Source organism: Mauremys reevesii, linkage group 15 (genome assembly GCF_016161935.1).
Source record: "Mauremys reevesii isolate NIE-2019 linkage group 15, ASM1616193v1, whole genome shotgun sequence".
In the NCBI taxonomy this organism is placed as follows: domain Eukaryota; kingdom Metazoa; phylum Chordata; order Testudines; family Geoemydidae; genus Mauremys; species Mauremys reevesii.
Genome location: NC_052637.1, coordinates 34,105,429 through 34,125,060, shown reverse-complemented (window position 1 = coordinate 34,125,060; position 19,632 = coordinate 34,105,429). Strand labels below are relative to the sequence as shown.

At 56.1% G+C, this 19,632-nt stretch overlaps 1 protein-coding gene across 2 annotated transcripts in view; it reads right to left on the bottom strand.

Moving 5' to 3' along the window:
• The window catches only part of TOM1L1 (target of myb1 like 1 membrane trafficking protein), a 572,142-nt gene extending 556,863 nt beyond the window's left edge, over positions 1–15,279 (bottom strand). For both annotated transcript variants that reach the window (XM_039502155.1, XM_039502160.1), the window contains exon 1: positions 15,145–15,279. The gene's annotated coding sequence lies outside the window, so the exon portion shown is untranslated. The remainder of the gene's footprint in view (positions 1–15,144) is intronic.
• Positions 15,280–19,632: the final 4,353 nt, after the last annotated feature.

The following is a 19,632-nucleotide window of genomic DNA, read 5'->3' as shown; positions in this document are numbered from 1 at the left end:
CAACCCTAACCCTAGCTCGGGGTGCCCTACCCATAGCAACCCTAACCCTAGCTCGGGGCGCCCTACCCACAGGAACCCCAACCCTAACTCGCGCCCTGCCCACTGGAACCCTAACCTAACTCAGCGCCTGCCCACTGGAACCCTAACCCTAGCTCCAAGAGCCCTACCCATCGCATCCCTAACCCTAGCTCCAAGAGCCCTACCCATAGCAACCCTAACCCTAGCTCGGGGTGCCCTACCCATAGCAACCCTAACCCTAGCTCGGGGTGCCCTACCCACTGGAACCCTAACGCTAGCTCGGGGTGCCCTACCCACTGGAACCTTAACCCTAGCTCGGCGTGCCCTAACCATAGCAACCCTAACCCTAGCTCGGGGTGCCCTACCCTTTGGAATCCTAACCCAAGCTCAGGGTGCCCTACCCATAGCGACCCTAACCCTAGCTCCAAGAGCCGTACCCATAGCAACCCCAACCCTAGCTCGGGGCGCCCTACCCACAGGAACCCCAACCCTAGCTCAGGGCGCCCTACCCACTGGAACCCCAACCCTAGCTCGGGGCGCCCTACCCACTGGAACCCTAACCCTAGCTCCAAGAGCCCTACCCATAGCAAACCTAACCCTAGCTCGGCGTGCCCTAACCATAGCAACCCTAACCCTAGCTCGGGGTGCCCTACACATTGGAATCCTAACCCAAGCTCGGGGTGCCCTACCCATAGCAACCCAAACCCTAGCTCCAAGAGCCGTACCCATAGCAACCCCAACCCTAGCTCAGGGCGCCCTACCCACAGGAACCCCAACCCTAGCTCAGGGCGCCCCACCCACAGGAACCCCAACCCTAGCTCACGGCGCCCTACCCACAGGAACCCTTATCCTAGCTCGGGGTGCCCTACCCATAGCAACCCTAACCCTAGCTCGGGGTGTCCTACCCATAGCAACCCTAACCCTAGCTCGGGGTGTCCTACCCATAGCAACCCTAACCCTAGCTCCAAGAGCCGTACCCATAGCAACCCCAAACCTAGCTCGGGGCGCCATACCCACAGGAACCCCAACCCTAGCTCAGGGCGCCCTACCCACTGGAACCCCAACCCAGGCTCGGGGCGCCCTACCCACTGGAACCCCAACCCAGGCTCGGGGCGCCCAACCCACAGGAACCCCAACCCTAGCTCGGGGCGCCCTACCCACTGGAATCCCAACCCTAGCTCGGGGCGCCCTACCCACTGGAACCCCAACCCTAGCTCGGGGCGCCCTACCCACTGGAACCCCAACCCTAGCTCCAAGAGCCCTACCCATAGCAACCCTAACCCTAGCTCCAAGAGCCCTACCCATAGCAACCCTAACCCTAGCTCGGGGCGCCCTACCCACAGGAACCCCAACCCTAGCTCGGGGCGCCCTACCCACAGGAACCCCAACCCTAGCTCGGGGCGCCCTACCCAATGGAACCCCAACCCTTGCTCGGGGCTCCCTTCCCACTGGAACCCGAACCCTGCCTTGGGGCTCCCTGCCCACTGGAACCCTAACCCTCCCTCGGGGCGCCCTGCCCACTGGAACCCTAACCCTAGCTCCAAGAGCCCTACCCATCGCATCCCTAACCCTAGCTCCAAGAGCCCTACCCATCGCAACACTAACCCTAGCTCCAAGAGCCCTACCCATCGCAACCCTAACCCTAGCTCGGGTGCCCTACCCATCGCAACCCCTAACCTAGCTCAGGTTGCCCTACCCATCGCAACCCTAACCCTAGCTCCAAGAGCTGTATCCATCGCAACCCTAACCCTAGCTCCAAGAGCTGTATCCATAGCAGCCCTAACCCTAGCTCGGTGCCGTGCCCTCAGCAACCCTAACCCCTAGCTCGGTGCCGTACCCACTGGAACCCGAACCCTAACTCGGAGTGCCCTACCCATAGCAACCCTAACCCTAGCTCGGAGTACCCTACCCATAGCAACCCTAACCCTAGCTCAGGGTACCCTACCCATACCAACCTAACCCTAGCTCAGGGTGCCCTACCCATAGCAACCCTAACCCTAGCTCGGTGCCCTGCCCATCGGAATACTAACCCAAGCTCGGGGTGCCCTGCCCATCGCAACCCTAACCCTAGCTCGGGGTGCCCTACCCATCGCAACACTAACCCTAGCTCGGGGTGCCCTAACCATCGGAACCCTAACCCTAGCTCGGGGTGCCCTACCCATCGGAACCCTAACCCTAGCTCGGAATGCCCAACCCACTGCAACCCTAACCCTAGCTCGGAGTGCCCTACCCATAGCAACCCTAACCCTAGCTCGGGGTGCCCTACCCATCGCAACCCTAACCCTAGCTCGGGGTGCCCTACCCATCGCAACACTAACCCTAGCTCCAAGAGATGTATCCATCGCAACCCTAACCCTAGCTCCAAGAGCTGTAACCATAGCAACCCTAACCCTAGCTCGGGGTGCCCTACCCAATGGAACCCCAACCCTAGCTCGGAGTGCCCTACCCATAGCAACCCTAACCCTAGCTCGGAGTACCCTACCCATAGCAACCCTAACCCTAGCTTGGGGTACCCTACCCATAGCAACCCTAACCCTAGCTCAGGGTGCCCTACCCATCGCAACCCTAACCCTATCTCGGGGTGCCCTACCCATAGCAACCCTAACCCAAGCTCGGGGCGCCCTGCCCACTGGAACCCTAACCTAACTCGGGCGCCCTGCCCACTGGAACCCTAACCCTAACTCAGGCGCCCTGCCCACTGGAACCCTAACCTAACTCGGCGCCCTGCCCACTGGAACCCTAACCCTAGCTCCAAGAGCCCTACCCATCGCATCCCTAACCCTAGCTCCAAGAGCCCTACCCATAGCAACCCTAACCCTAGCTCGGGGTGCCCTACCCATAGCAACCCTAACCCTAGCTCGGGGTGCCCTACCCACTGGAACCCTAACGCTAGCTCGAGGTTCCCTACCCACTGAAACCTTAACCCTAGCTCGGGGTGCCCTACCCATTGGAATCCTAACCCAAGCTCGGGGTGTCCTACCCATAGCAACCCTAACCCTAGCTCCACGAGCCGGCCCCATAGCAACCCCAAACCTAGCTCGGGGCACCCTACCCACAGGAACCCCAACCCTAGCTCAGGGCGCCCTACCCACTGGAACCCAAACCCTAGCTCGGGGTGCCCTACCCACTGGAACCCCAACCCAGGCTCGGGGCGCCCTACCCACTGGAACCCCAACCCAGGCTCGGGGCGCCCAACCCACAGGAACCCCAACCCTAGCTCGGGGCGCCCTACCCACTGGAAACCAAACCCTAGCTCGGGGCGCCCTGCCCACTGGAAACCAAACCCTAGCTCGGGGAGCCCTGCCCTCTGGACCCCGAACCCTAGCTCGGGGCGCCCTACCCACTGGAACCCCAACCCTAGCTCGGGGCGCCCTACCCACTGGAACCCCAACCCTAGCTCCAAGAGCCCTACCCATAGCAACCCTAACCCTAGCTCCAGGAGCCCTACCCACAGGAACCCCAACCCTAGCTCGGGGCGCCCTACCCACAGGAACCCCAACCCTAGCTCGGGGCGCCCTACCCACAGGAACCCCAACCCTAGCTCGGGGTGCCCTGCCCATAGCAACCCTAACCCAAGCTCGGGGCGCCCTGCCCACTGGAACCCTAACCCTAGCTTGGGGCGCCCTGCCCACTGGAACCCTAACCCTAGCTCCAAGAGCCCTACCCATCGCATCCCTAACCCTAGCTCCAAGAGCCCTACCCATCGCAACTCTAACCCTAGCTCCAAGAGCCCTACCCATCGCAACCCTAACCCTAGCTCCAAGAGCCCTACCCATCGCAACCCTAACCCTAGCTCGGGGTGCCCTACCCATCGCAACCCTAACCCTGGCTCGGGTTGCCCTACCCATCGCAACCCTAACCCTAGCTCCAAGAGCTGTATCCATCGCAACCCTAACCCTAGCTCCAAGAGCTGTATCCATAGCAGCCCTAACCCTAGCTCGGGGTGCCGTACCCTCAGCAACCCTAACCCTAGCTCGGGGTGCCGTACCCACTGGAACCCGAACCCTAACTCGGAGTGCCCTACCCATAGCAACCCTAACCCTAGCTCGGAGTACCCTACCCATAGCAACCCTAACCCTAGCTCGGGGTACCCTACCCATAGCAACACTAACCCTAGCTCAGGGTGCCCTACCCATAGCAACCCTAACTCTAGCTCGGGGTGCCCTGCCCATCGGAATACTAACCCAAGCTCGGGGTGCCCTACCCACTGGAACCCTAACCCTAGCTCGGGGTGCCCTAAAATCGCAACCCTAACCCTAGCTCGGGGTGCCCTAACCATCAGAACCCTAACCCTAGCTCGGGGTGCCCTACCCATCGGAACCCTAACCCTAGCTCGGAGTGCCCAACCCACTGGAATCCTAACCCTAGCTCGGAGTGCCCTACCCATAGCAACCCTAACCCTAGCTCGGGGTGCCCTACCCATCGCAACCCTAATCCTAGCTCGGGGTGCCCTACCCATCGCAACCCTAACCCTAGCTCCAAGAGCTGTATCCATCGCAACCCTAACCCTAGCTCCAAGAGCTGTATCCATAGCAGCCCTAACCCTAGCTCGGGGTGCCGTACCCTTAGCAACCCTAACCCTAGCTCGGGGTGCCGTACCCACTGGAACCCGAACCCTAGCTCGGAGTGCCCTACCCATAGCAACCCTAACCCTAGCTCGGAGTACCCTACCCATAGCAACCCTAACCCTAGCTCGGGGTACCCTACCCATAGCAACCCTAACCCTATCTCGGGGTGCCCTGCCCATAGCAACCCTAACCCAAGCTCGGGGCGCCCTGCCCACTGGAACCCTAACCCTAACTCGGGGCGCCCTGCCCACTGGAACCCTAACCTAACTCAGGCGCCTGCCCACTGGAACCCTAACCCTAGCTCCTTGAGCCGTACCCATCGCATCCCTAACCCTAGCTCCAAGAGCCCTACCCATAGCAACCCTAACCCTAGCTCGGGGAGCCCTACCCACAGCAACCTAACTCCTAGCTCGGGTGCCCTACCCACTGGAACCCTAACGCTAGCTCGGGGTGCCCTACCCACTGGAACCTTAACCCTAGCTCGGCGTGCCCTAACCATAGCAACCCTAACCCTAGCACGGCGTGCCCTCCCCATTGTAAACCAAACACAAGCAAAGGGTGCCCTACCCAGAGCGACCCTAGCCCTAGCTCCAAGAGCCGCACTCCATAGCAACCCCAACCCCTAGCTCGCGCCCTGCCCACAGGAACCCCAACCCTAGCTCGGGGCGCCCTACCCACTGGAACCCCAACCCTAGCTCGGGGTGCCCTACCCATTGGAACCCTAACCCTAGCTCCAAGAGCCCTACCCATAGCAAACCTAACCCTAGCTCGGGGTGACCTAACCATAGCAACCCTAACCCTAGCTCCAAGAGCCCTACCCACAGCGACCGAAACCCTGGCTCGGGGCGCCCTACCCACAGCGACCGAAACCCTAGCTCCAAGAGCCGTACCCATAGCAACCCCAACCCTAGCTCAGGCGCCTACCCACAGGAACCCCAACCCTAGCTCAGGCGCCCACCCACAGCAACCCCACCCCGAGCTCCGGGCGCCCTACCCACAGGAACCCTAATCCTAGCTCGGGGTGCCCTACCCATAGCAACCCTAACCCTAGCTCGGGGTGTCCTACCCATAGCAACCCTAACCCTAGCTCGGGGTGTCCTACCCATAGCAACCCTAACCCTAGCTCCAAGAGCCGTACCCATAGCAACCCCAAACCTAGCTCGGGGCGCCATACCCACAGGAACCCCAACCCTAGCTCAGGCGCCTACCCACTGGAACCCCAACCCATGCTCGGGGCGCCCTCCCCACAGCAACCCCAACCCTCGGACGGGGCGCCCAACCCACAGGAACCCCAACCCTAGCTCGGGGCGCCCTACCCACTGGAACCCCAACCCTAGCTCGGGGCGCCCTACCCACTGGAACCCCAACCCTAGCTCGGGGCACCCTACCCACTGGAACCCCAACCCTAGCTCCAAGAGCCCTACCCATAGCAACCCTAACCCTAGCTCGGGGCGCCCTACCCACAGGAACCCCAACCCTAGCTCGGGGCGCCCTACCCACAGGAACCCCAACCCTAGCTCGGGGCGCCCTACCCACAGGAACCCCAACCCTAGCTCGGGGCACCCTGCCCACTGGAACCCTAACCCTAGCTCGGGGCACCCTGCCCACTGGAACCCTAACCCTCACTTGGGGCACCCTGCCCACTGGAACCCTAACCCTCACTCGGGGCGCCCTGCCCACTGGAACCCTAACCCTAGCTCCAAGAGCCCTACCCATCGCATCCCTAACCCTAGCTCCAAGAGCCCTACCCATCGCAACCCTAACCCTAGCTCCAAGAGCCCTACCCATCGCAACCCTAACCCTAGCTCGGGGTGCCCTACCCATCGCAACCCTAACCCTAGCTCGGGTTGCCCTACCCATCGCAACCCTAACCCTAGCTCCAAGAGCTGTATCCATCGCAACCCTAACCCTAGCTCCAAGAGCTGTATCCATAGCAGCCCTAACCCTAGCTCGGGGTGCCGTACCCTCAGCAACCCTAACCCTAGCTCGGGGTGCCGTACCCACTGGAACCCGAACCCTAACTCGGAGTGCCCTACCCATAGCAACCCTAACCCTAGCTCGGAGTACCCTACCCATAGCAACCCTAACCCTAGCTCGGGGTACCCTACCCATACCAACCCTAACCCTAGCTCAGGGTGCCCTACCCATAGCAACCCTAACCCTAGCTCGGGGTGCCCTGCCCATCGGAATACTAACCCAAGCTCGGGGTGCCCTGCCCATCGCAACCCTAACCCTAGCTCGGGGTGCCCTACCCATCGCAACACTAACCCTAGCTCGGGGTGCCCTAACCATCGGAACCCTAACCCTAGCTCGGGGTGCCCTACCCATCGGAACCCTAACCCTAGCTCGGAATGCCCAACCCACTGGAACCCTAACCCTAGCTCGGAGTGCCCTACCCATAGCAACCCTAACCCTAGCTCGGGGTGCCCTACCCATCGCAACCCTAACCCTAGCTCGGGGTGCCCTACCCATCGCAACCCTAACCCTAGCTCCAAGAGCTGTATCCATCGCAACCCTAACCCTAGCTCCAAGAGCTGTATCCATAGCAGCCCTAACCCTAGCTCGGGGTGCCGTACCCACTGGAACCCGAACCCTAGCTCGGAGTGCCCTACCCATAGCAACCCTAACCCTAGCTCGGAGTACCCTACCCATAGCAACCCTAACCCTAGCTTGGGGTACCCTACCCATAGCAACCCTAACCCTAGCTCAGGGTGCCCTACCCATCGCAACCCTAACCCTATCTCGGGGTGCCCTACCCATAGCAACCCTAACCCAAGCTCGGGGCGCCCTGCCCACTGGAACCCTAACCCTAACTCGGGGCGCCCTGCCCACTGGAACCCTAACCCTAACTCGGGGCGCCCTGCCCACTGGAACCCTAACCCTAACTCGGGGCGCCCTGCCCACTGGAACCCTAACCCTAGCTCCAAGAGCCCTACCCATCGCATCCCTAACCCTAGCTCCAAGAGCCCTACCCATAGCAACCCTAACCCTAGCTCGGGGTGCCCTACCCATAGCAACCCTAACCCTAGCTCGGGGTGCCCTACCCACTGGAACCCTAACGCTAGCTCGAGGTTCCCTACCCACTGAAACCTTAACCCTAGCTCGGGGTGCCCTACCCATTGGAATCCTAACCCAAGCTCGGGGTGCCCTACCCATAGCGACCCTAACCCTAGCTCCAAGAGCCGTACCCATAGCAACCCCAAACCTAGCTCGGGGCACCCTACCCACAGGAACCCAAACCCTAGCTCGGGGCGCCCTACCCACTGGAACCCTAACCCTAGCTCGGGGCGCCCTACCCACTGGAACCCAAACCCTAGCACGGGGCGCCCTACCCACTGGAACCCTAACCCTAGTTCCAAGAGCCCTACCCATAGCAACCCTAACCCTAGCTCGGGGTGCCCTACCCATAGCAACCCTAACCCTAGCTCGGGGTGCCCTACCCACTGGAACCCTAACCCTAGCTCGGAGTGCCCTACCCACTGGAACCCTAACCCTAGCTCGGAGTGCCCTACCCATAGCAACCCTAACCCTAGCTCGGGGTGCCCTACCCATTGGAATCCTAACCCAAGCTCGGGGTGCCCTACCCATAACAACCCTAACCCTAGCTCCAAGAGCCGTACCCATTGGAACCCCAAGCACAGCTTGGAGTGCCCTACCCATAGCAACCCTAACCCGAGCTCGGGGTGCCCTACCCACTGGAACCCTAACCCTAGCTCGGAGTGCCCTACCCATAGCAACCCTAACCCTAGCTCGGGGTGCCCTACCCATAGCAACCCTAACCCTAGCTCGGGGTGCCCTACCCATAGCAACCCTAACCCTAGCTCCAAGAGCCCTACCCATAGCAACCCTAACCCTAGCTCGGGGTGCCCTACCCATAGCAACCCTAACCCTAGCTCCAAGAGCCCTACCCATTGGAACCCTAACCCTAGCTCGGGGCGCCCTACCCACTGGAGCCCCAACCCTAGCTCAGGGCGCCCTACCCACAGGAACCCCAACCCTAGCTCAGGGCGCCCTACCCACAGGAACCCCAACCCTAGCTCGGGGTGCCCTACCCACAGGAATCCAAACCCTAGCTCCAAGAGCCCTACCCATAGCAACCCTAACCCTAGCTCGGGGAGCCCTACCCAAAGCAACCCTAACCCTAGCTACAAGAGCCGTACCGATAGCAACCCTAACCCTAGCTCCAAGAGCCGTACCCATTGGAACCCCAACCCTAGCTCGGGGTGCCCTACCCACTGGAACCCCAACCCTGGCTCGGGGCACCCTACCCACAGGAACCCCAACCCTAGCTAGGGGCGCCCTACCCACAGGAACCCCAACCCTAGGTCCCGGCGCCCTACCCACAGGAACCCCAACCCTAGCTCGGGGCACCCTACCCAGTGGAACCCTAACCCTAGCTCGGAGTGCCCTACCCATAGCAACCCCAACCCTAGCTCGGGGTGCCCTACCCATCGCAACCCTAACCCTAGCTCGGGGTGCCCTACCCATCGCAACCCTAACCCTAGCTCGGGGTGCCCTACCCATCGCAACCCTAACCCTAGCTCGGGGTGCCCTACCCATCGCAACCCTAACCCTAGCTCGGGGTGCCCTACCCATCGCAACCCTAACCCTAGCTCCAAGAGCCGTATCCATAGCAACCCTAACCCTAGATCCAAGAGCCCTACCCATTCGAACAATAACCCTAGCTCCCGGCGCCCTACCCACAGGAACCCCAAGCCTAGCTCGGGGTGCCCTACCCACAGGAACCCCAAGCCTAGCTCGGGGCGCCCTACCCACAGGAACCCCAAGCCTAGCTCGGGGCGCCCTACCCACAGGAACCCTAACCCTGTCTCTAAGAGGCCTACCCACAGCAACCCTAACCCTATCTCGAGGTGCCCTGCCCATAGCAACCCTAACCCAAGCTCGGGGCGCCCTGCCCACTGGAACCCTAACCCTAGCTCGGGGCGCCCTGCCCACTGGAACCCTAACCCTAACTCGGGGCGCCCTGCCCACTGGAACCCTAACCCTAGCTCCAAGAGCCCTACCCATCGCATCCCTAACCCTAGCTCCAAGAGCCCTACCCATCGCAACTCTAACCCTAGCTCCAAGAGCCCTACCCATCGCAACCCTAACCCTAGCTCGGGGTGCCCTACCCATCGCAACCCTAACCCTAGCTCGGGTTGTCCTACCCATCGCAACCCTAACCCTAGCTCCAAGAGCTGTATCCATCGCAACCCTAACCCTAGCTCCAAGAGCTGTATCCATAGCAGCCCTAACCCTAGCTCGGGGTGCCGTACCCTTAGCAGCCCTAACCCTAGCTCGGGGTGCCGTACCCACTGGAACCCGAACCCTAGCTCGGAGTGCCCTACCCATAGCAACCCTAACCCTAGCTCGGAGTGCCCTACCCATAGCAACCCTAACCCTAGCTCGGGGTGCCCTACCCATAGCAACCCTAACCCTAGCTCGGGGTGCCCTGCCCATCGCAACCCTAACCCTAGCTCGGGGTGCCCTGCCCATCGCAACCCTAACCCTAGCTCGGGGTGCCGTACCCACTGGAATCCGAACCCTAGCTCGGAGTGCCCTACCAATAGCAACCCTAACCCTAGCTCGGGGTACCCTACCCATAGCAACCCTAACCCTAGCTCGGGGTACCCTACCCATAGCAACCCTAACCCTAGCTCGGGGTACCCTACCCATCGAACCCTAACCCTAGCTCGGGGTGCCCTGCCCATCGCAACCCTAACCCTAGCTCGGGGTGCCCTGCCCATCGCAACCCTAACCCTAGCTCGGGGTGCCCTACCTATCGCAAACCTAACCCTAGCTCGGAGTGCCCAACTCACTGGAACCCTAACCGTAGCTCGGAGTGCCCTACCCATAGCAACCCCAACCCTAGCTCGGGGTGCCCTACCCATCGCAACCCTAACCCTAGCTCGGGGTGCCGTACCCATCGCAACCCTAACCCTAGCTCGGGGTGCCCTACCCATAGTAACCCTAACCATAGCTCCAAGAGCCGTATCCATAGCAACCCTAACCCTAGCTCCAAGAGCCCTACCCATTCGAACAATAACCCTAGCTCGGGGTGCCGTACCCACAGCAACCCTAACCCTAGCTCGGGGTGCCCTACCCATAGCAACCCTAACCCTAGCTCGGGGTGCCCTACCCATAGCAACCCTAACCCTAGCTCGGGGTGCCCTACCCATCTCAACCCTAACCCTACCTCGGGTTGCCCTACCCATAGCAACCCTAACCCTAGCTTGGGGTGCCCTACCCATAGCAACCCTAACCCTAGCTTGGGGAGCCCTACCCATAGCAACCCTAACCCTAGCTTGGGGAGCCCTACCCATAGCAACCCTAACCCTAGCTCCAAGAGCCGTATCCATAGCAACTCTAACCCTAGCTCCCAGAGCCCTACCCATACCAACAATAACCCTAGCTCGGGGTGCCGTACCCACAGCAACCCTAACCCTAGCTCGGAGTGCCCTACCCATCTCAACCCTAACCCTACCTCGGGTTGCCGTACCCATAGCAACCCTAACCCTAGCTCGGGGTGCCCTACCCATAGCAACCCTAACCCTAGCTTGGGGAGCCCTACCCATAGCAACCCTAACCCTAGCTCCAAGAGCCGTATCCATAGCAACCCTAACCCTAGCTCCCAGAGCCGTATCCATAGCAACCCTAACCCTAGCTCGGGGTGCCGTACCCTTAGCAACCCTAACCCTAGCTCGGGGTGCCTTACCCACTGGATCCCGAACCCTAGCTTGGAGTGCCCTACCCATAGCAATCCTAACCCTAGCTCGGGGTACCATACCCATAGCAACCCTAACCCTTGCTCGATGTACCCTACCCATAGCAACCCTAACCCTAGCTCGGGGTGCCCTACCCATAGCAACCCTAACCCTAGCTCGGGGTGCCCTACCCATAGCAACCCTAACCCTAGCTCGGGGTGCCCTGCCCATCGGAATACTAACCCAAGCTCGGGGTGCCCTGCCCATAGCAACCCTAACCCTAGCTCGGGGTGCCCTACCCATTGGAACCCTAACCCTAGCTCGGGGTGCCCTACCCATAGGAACCCTAACCCTAGCTCGGGGTGCCCTACCCATTGGAACCCTAACCCTAGCTCGGGGTGCCCTACCCATTGGAACCCTAACCCTAGCTCGGGGTGCCCTACCCATAGCAACCCCAACACTAGCTCGGGGTGCCCTACCCATCGCAACCCTAACCCTAGCTCGGGGTGCCCTACCCATCGGAACCCTAACCCTAGCTCAGGGAGCCCTACCCATAGTAACCCTAACCCTAGCTCCAAGAGCCGTATCCATAGCAACCGTAACCCTAGCTCCAAGAGCCCTACCCATTCGAACAATAAACCTAGCTCGGGGTGCCGTACCCACAGCAACCCTAAGCCTAGCTCGGGGTGCCCTACCCATCGCAACCCTAACCCTACCTCGGGTTGCCCTGCCCATCGGAACCCTAACCCTAGCTCGGGATGCCCTACCCATAGCAACCCTAACCCTAGCTCCAAGAGCCGTATCCATAGCAACCCTAACCCTAGCTTGGGGAGCCCTACCCATAGCAACCCTAACCCTAGCTCCAAGAGCCGTATCCATAGCAACCCTAACCCTAGCTCCCAGAGCCGTATCCATAGCAACCCTAACCCTAGCTCCAAGAGCTCTACCCATTCGAACCCTAACCCTAGCTCGGAGTGCCCTACCCATCGCAACCCTAACCCTAGCTCGGAGTGCCCTACCCATCGCAACCCTAACCCTAGCTCGGGGTGCCCTACCCATCGCAACCCTAACCCTAGCTCCAAGGGCCGTATCCATAGCAACCCTAACCCTAGCTCCAAGAGCTCTACCCATTCGAACCCTAACCCTAGCTCAGGGAGCCCTACCCATAGTAACTCTAACCCTAGCTCCAAGAGCCGTATCCATAGCAACCCTAACCCTAGTTCCAAGAGCCCTACCCATTCGAACAATATCCCTAGCTCGGGGTGCCGTACCCATAGCAACCATAACCCTAGCTCGGAGTGCCCTACCCACTGGAACCGTAACCCTAGCTCGGGGTGCCCTACCCATTGGAATCCTAACCCAAGCTCCAGGTGCCCTACCCATAGCAACCCTAACCCTAGCTCGGGGTGCCCTACCCATAGCAACCCTAACCCCAGCTCGGGGAGCCGTATGCATAGCAACCCTAACCCTAGCTCCAAGAGGTCTACCCATTCGAACCCTAACCCTAGCTCGGGGTGCCCTACCCACTGGAACTCTAACCCTAGTTCAGAGGGCCCTACCCATAGCAACCCTAAACCTAGCTCGGTGTGCCCTACCCATAGCAACCCTAAGCCTAGCTAGGGGTGCCCTACCCATTGGAATCCTAACCGAAGCTCGAGGTGCCCTACCCATAGCAACCCTAACCCCAGCTCGGGGTGCCCTACCTATTGGAACCCTAACCCTAGCTCGGTGTGCCCTACCCATAGCAACCCTCACCCTAGCTCCAAGAGCCCTACCCATAGCAACCCTCACCCTAGCTCCAAGAGTCCTACCCATAGCAACCCTCACCCTAGCTCGGGGTGCCCTACCCATAGCAACCCTCACCCTAGCTCGGGGTGCCCTACCTATTGGAACCCTAACCCTAGCTCGGAGTGCCCTACCCATAGCAACCCTAACCCTAGCTCCAAGAGCTCTACCCATTCGAACCCTAACCCTAGCTCGGGGTGCCCTACCCATCGCAACCCTAACCCTAGCTCGGGGTGCCGTACCCATCGCAACCCTAACCCTAGCTCGGGGTGCCGTACCCATCGCAACCCTAACCCTAGCCAAGAGCCGTATCCATCGCAACCCTAACCCTAGCTCCAAGAGCTCTACCCATTCGAACCCTAACCCTAGCTCGGGGTGCCCTACCCATCGCAACCCTAACCCTAGCTCGGGGAGCCCTACCCATCGCAACCCTAACCCTAGCTCGGGGAGCCCTACCCATCGCAACCCTAACCCTAGCTCGGGGAGCCCTACCCATCGCAACCCTAACCCTAGCTCCCAGAGCTCTACCCATTCGAACCCTAACCCTAGCTCGGGGTGCCCTACCCATAGCAACCCTAATCCTAGCTCCAAGAGCCGTATCCATAGCAACCCTAACCCTAGCTCCAAGAGCTCTACCCATTCGAACCCTAACCCTAGTTCGGGGTGCCCTACCCATCGCAACCCTAACCCTAGCTCCAAGAGCCGTATCCATCGCAACCCTAACCCTAGCTCCAAGAGCTCTACCCACCGCACCCCGAACCCTAGCTCGGGGCGCCCTACCCACCGCACCCCGAACCCTAGCTCGGGGCGCCCTACCCACCGCACCCCGAACCCTAGCTCCAAGAGCCGTAGCCATTGGAACCCTACCTCAGGGTGCCCTACCCACTGGAACCCTAACCCTGGCTCGGGGGGGGGGGCAGTATTTGTTAGATCCATACCCTGAAGTCCAGGAGCCCTACCCTTTGGGCCCCTAACCCCAAGCTCCAGGAGCCCTACCCTTTGGGCCCCTAACCCCAAGCTCCAGGAGCCCTACCCTTTGGGCCCCTAACCCCAAGCTCCAGGAGCCCTACCCTTTGGGCCCCTAACCCCAAGGTCCAGGAGCCCTACCCTTTGGGCCCCTAACCCCAAGCTCCAAGAGCCCTACCCTTTGGGCCCCTAACCCCAAGCTCCAAGAGCCCTACCCTTTGGGCCCCTAACCCCAAGCTCCAAGAGCCCTACCCTTTGGGCCCCTAACCCCAAGCTCCAAGAGCCCTACCCTTTGGGCCCCTAACCCTAGGTCCAAGTGGGCTACCCATACGAACCCTAACCCTAGCTCGGGGTGCCCTACCCATACGAACCCTAACCCTAGCTCGGGTTGCCCTACCCATCGCAACCCTAACCCTAGCTCGGGGCGCCCTACCCACCGCACCCCGAACCCTAGCTCGGGGCGCCCTACCCACCGCACCGAACCTGGCTCGGGCGCCTACCCACCGCACGAACCCTAGCTCGGGGCGCCCTACCCACCGCACCCCGAACCCTAGCTCGGGGCGCCCTACCCACCGCACCCCGAACCCTAGCTCGGGGCGCCCTACCCACCGCACCCCGAACCCTAGCTCGGGGCGCCCTACCCACCGCACCCCGAACCCTAGCTCGGGCGCCTACCACCGCACCCCGAACCCTAGCTCGGGGCGCCCTACCCATAGCAACCGTAACCCTAACTCCAAGAGCCCTACCCATTGGAACCCTACCTCAGGGTGCCCTACCCACTGGAACCCTAACCCTGGCTCGGGAGGGGGGGCAGTATTTGTTAGATCCATACCCCGAAGTCCAGGAGCCCTACCCTTAGGGCCCCTAACCCCAAGCTCCAGGAGCCCTACCCTTTGGGCCCCTAACCCCAAGCTCCAGGAGCCCTACCCTTTGGGCCCCTAACCCTAGGTCCAAATGGGCTACCCATACGAACCCAACCTTCTCTACAGCTCACAAACAACCCACTACCACACCCAGTCTGTCCCCAGGCAGCTTTATTTTACCAACATAGGCAAAATTATCCAAGCCATTTCCTCAGTCCATCCTGAGGATTTCCTATTTACCTCTCAGCCCTTCGTGCTTCAGGGCTTCCTGCTGGAATCTGCATTCTGTTCACTAAGCAGTAGCAGCCAGGTCAAGCCTTTATTCCCAGCAGGCTACCAGTGTCTTCTCTCCTAGGGACCTTCCCTTTCCTGCAAACACACTAACTCCCACTCACACTGTAGGCCCAGGTGCCCCCTCTTAAACCTAAACAGGGTCAGCTGACCAGCCACAGGTGTGCTGCTTCTTCTTAAATGGTAGAGACTATCACACACTCCCATGAAGAAAATCAGCTTACTACTTCAGTCCCATGCAATTCCCCAGTCAGGGCTCATTTGATTGTACAATTTCATTCCACGTTTGGTATGAATGAAGCTTTGAATTATGGAAGAAAAAGTTTCAAAACATTCATGAAAAATAAATTAGTTTTTACCCTGCACAATTTTCCTTCTCTGAAAAATGAGGAAAAGAAAAAGGGGTGGGGAAGGAGTAGGAGAAGGGAAATGTGAAAATTGTTGTTTTGGCAGTTTGTCAAAACAAGGAAAACTTTTATTTTTAAAGTTTTGGCAGTAAAGTTTTGAATTTTGTTGTTGAAAGTAATATCACTATTGTTTCTATGAAAAAATATTAGAAACATTTCAGCTAGCTCTATTATAAATTATAATTCATGGTGATGAGAAGAACAGCTTCTTGAAGAAAAAAGGAAATGGCACAATATGGCCTTCTAGGTTATATAAACAGTATGAACTTTTCCGAAAAATTGTTAAATCATATAAGATTTGGTTTATATAGTATAAATCATATACTGATCTCTTCCTATTGAGTGAGGCTTCCAACAATTTAGCAGCATGGATTTTTTTGCTTCTTAGCAAACAAGAGTCTATGGTCTGTTACACTTAAGTGAAGTTGTGCATGCAAATTACTCTGATGTTTCTAGTAATCCGAATTTAGAATAAATCTTTAAGAACACTGAATTCTCTGCCTAATTTAACTTAAGTAAACTGAAGGCACTCATAGAAAGCTTATCAATTAATTAACATTTGAGACTATAAAGACATAAACCACTTTAAAATTAAAAGCACTTCACAAAGGTTAGTATCATTATCCCCACTTTATAGATGGGGAAACTGAGGCACAGAGTGGCGACGTGACTTGTCCAAGATCACCTTGACCAGTGGCAGAGCCAGGAACAGAGTCAATGTGCCCTGAGTCCCAGTCTACTACTCTAAGCGCTAGTCCACAAGTTATTCATCTGTTAGTCTTTAAGGTGCCACCAGACTCCTCATTGTTTTGTGGATACAGACTAACATGGCTACCCCTCTGATTCATCACATATTTAGAACAAAGACAATGTAGAGTCTAAAACTGGGCAACAAGCATGAGTACCTGGGTTCTAATTCCTAGGTCACTATGGTGAAATCCAGTCCATCAACATACTGGTGGGTATTTGGGTACTATACTGGTGGAGGTGAAATTCACTACCTTTCCAAACCCAAGGCTGCCACATAGCCCCACCACAACAACTATTACAGCCTACAAGCACTGCATGGGTCACTGGGGCCACTGGATTCATATACATGGGTATCCACATAACCATTCCTGTACATGTCGTAACCTAAACTACCCACAGCCTGCCTCCTTCTGCACTAGCCCTGCCTATGCCAGTTTGGAGGTCAGCTATATAGTGCACAGGAGGCATGCAGGCACTCATGCACGACAGCTCTGCCAGTCACCCCTTGGCACAACCATTGTAAGCACTAAGTGATTCAGAGGCCCCTGTGCTGCACGACCACAGGCAAATAACATAAGCTCCATATGCCTTGGTCTCCCCATGTGTAAAACAGATATTACTAGCTCTACCTGTCAGAGGTGTTCTGAAGCGTCATTATTTAATTTTTGCAAAGAAGATTAAGAATGATCCTTGCATGAAAGGGGTGATATGCTATTACCATCCACAGCACAGGACACGTCCATTCCCATACCTGAGAAATGATTGAACATCAGGCCACGGTGCCCCGAGAGAGCTGGAGTAAAGGGATGCAAAGGGTACCCAATGCAAGTCAGTTAGGCACAGACCCTCAAAGATATTCAGGTGTCTAACTCCCAATGATTTCAGTTGGGGGGGGCGGGGCAGATGCCCATATTTGAGTATCTGGGTCTCACTGTCTGTGGATTAGAAATACCTTTATGGGTGAAACTCACTCCCATGGACAGAGAGTCATCACAAGCCTTATGCATTCCTTAAATCTCATGTCAGACCTCAAAATAGATTTTAAGTAAGACTTAGGTAATACATAGCCTTGTGCCATGTCTCTGTGCAGGAGTGAGTCTCTCTATGAGAATTAATGGTATGGTGTCTCGCACTATTTATTTAAAAAAAAAATCTGTATAATGAAGGGATTTTGGTCCTAATAGGAAGTGATTGGAGCCACTAATTGTCTTTCACTATTAATAGTGAAGGACAATTAATGGCTCCAATCACTTCCTATTAGGACCAAAATCCCTTCATTATACAGATTTTTTTTTTTATTTCACCAGGGAAATTTAAACAGGGAGCTACAGATTTAAAAAGAAACTGTCTTTATCTTTGTTAGACTGACTCAAGCATTGCAATGTTATTGTTAACAGTTTCCTTGAATTTATACTACGAATCATCTGCGACGTACAACATATGCCTTCATCAAGTGGATCAGCAGCACTCCAGAGTTATTGCTTTGGAAAGGGTAATTAAAAATACAGCTGTGTTCTCTAACCCAGCTTTTGCCCTACTCTCCCGGTTGTAATTTTCCTGGTTCATATCTATTTCTGATTCATTACGGACCTTTCAATCAAAGAAGAAAGGTGCACATCGAGACACTAGTTGAAGGAAGGGTAAATAAGGGTCAGCAAGCTGTACATTTTAAAAGCTTAGATTTAAAAATGTTTCCAAGGAAGCTTGAGTGTTGCTTTGATACCAGATAGAATTTTTCTTATCAAATTCAGCTCTTTGATGAGGTGGGTCTTCCAATGAAAAGTGACAGTAGGGAATATTTGATGAAGAGCCTGGACTATCCCTGAATGTCAGAAATCACATGATACATATTCAACAACATATCACAAATGATTGCTTCAATATACATTTAAAAATATATATATTCATGTCTCATTAACACCTTTAGGGGTATATTCATCCTAAATTACACAGACCCTAACATCGTATGTCTATTATAATTTAATGACAAGGTGCCATGCATTTTAGTGTTTAAATTATCTCCGTTTGGTTTAATGGAGATGATCCATTACTAAGTTGACATGTTACAGAAATTCATTATTATCCACTTTCATTTCATATTTTCCCTTAAATGGTATTGGAAATTGAGCCCCCCTCTATATCCTATAAGAATTAGGCTGAGGCATATAGATCCCATCTGTAAGGATGTTATCTCTCTAGGTTTGCACCAAACTGAGAGCCAGATCTAGGCTGGTTCAATGGGTGACCTTAGGAAAGCCCCTTAATGGCTCTCTGCCTCAGTTTCCACATGAATACAGGGAAACCCATGTTTCCAAAGTATCCTATACATAAACAATATTGTATTTTTAAGAAGGGAAATGGTCGTTTTAGCTTTCAAACTCGCAATTTCATTTTTGCCCCTCAAACTAATGCTCCCAGCTATGTCTAGCAGATATGAGCTAGGAGATCATCGAATGTATTACATAAAAGTTATTATTTCCACCGAAAAGCACTACCGTCACAAATAGCATTAATTTGCAATAACCCATGATAACATGCACGTGTTGACCCAGAAAAAAGCTGAAAATAATTGTCACTCCTGTGACTACTTCACATGTTTTATGCTCTTTAGATGTAATCGAAAGAGTAATATTTTTGCTGAATGTACATCAGTGTTATACTTATGCATAAAAGATAAAGTCAAAGTATTTTCTGATTGGAGTGCACTTCAAATTCAATCTCTCAATATAGAGGCTTTTATGCTCCTCTTGAGGACAAGTGAATTAATCTGAGGCTTCGATGTGTTGGTACTGTACATGTAGCCAATATAAAACAGGTGAGGTGGAAAATAATTCACCTCTTCTAAGGTTATGGAAAGAGAATTTGAATGGTCTCAATTGTTTCTGGATGTGTAAAGCCTCAGTTCTGTAACAGAGAAATATAGTCTCGGTTACTCTAAAATGACTTTAAACCACAGCAGAATCCTAATAACTGTAGCAGAGATATGCAATGTCATTTCCCAGTTTCAGACTGTCAGTCCAAAAGCAGTACTGATGTAGATAAATTCAGTTCCAGCACAGCAGCATCCTCTGAAAAAGTTCCTGGGTTCGGTCACCTATAGAGTAAATGACCAAAACAGAGCATGACCCTGAGTGTGTCAATTCAACTGGTGTCTGATGGCCAAGGTTAACTTTTTGCGTTCATCCCACCATCAATGAGAAGCTCATTACATTCAGCACAATATCATAGTAAACCTTCACTTTCAGACATTATTGAGTCGAGCAGGTAGTCCTTGAAGTCC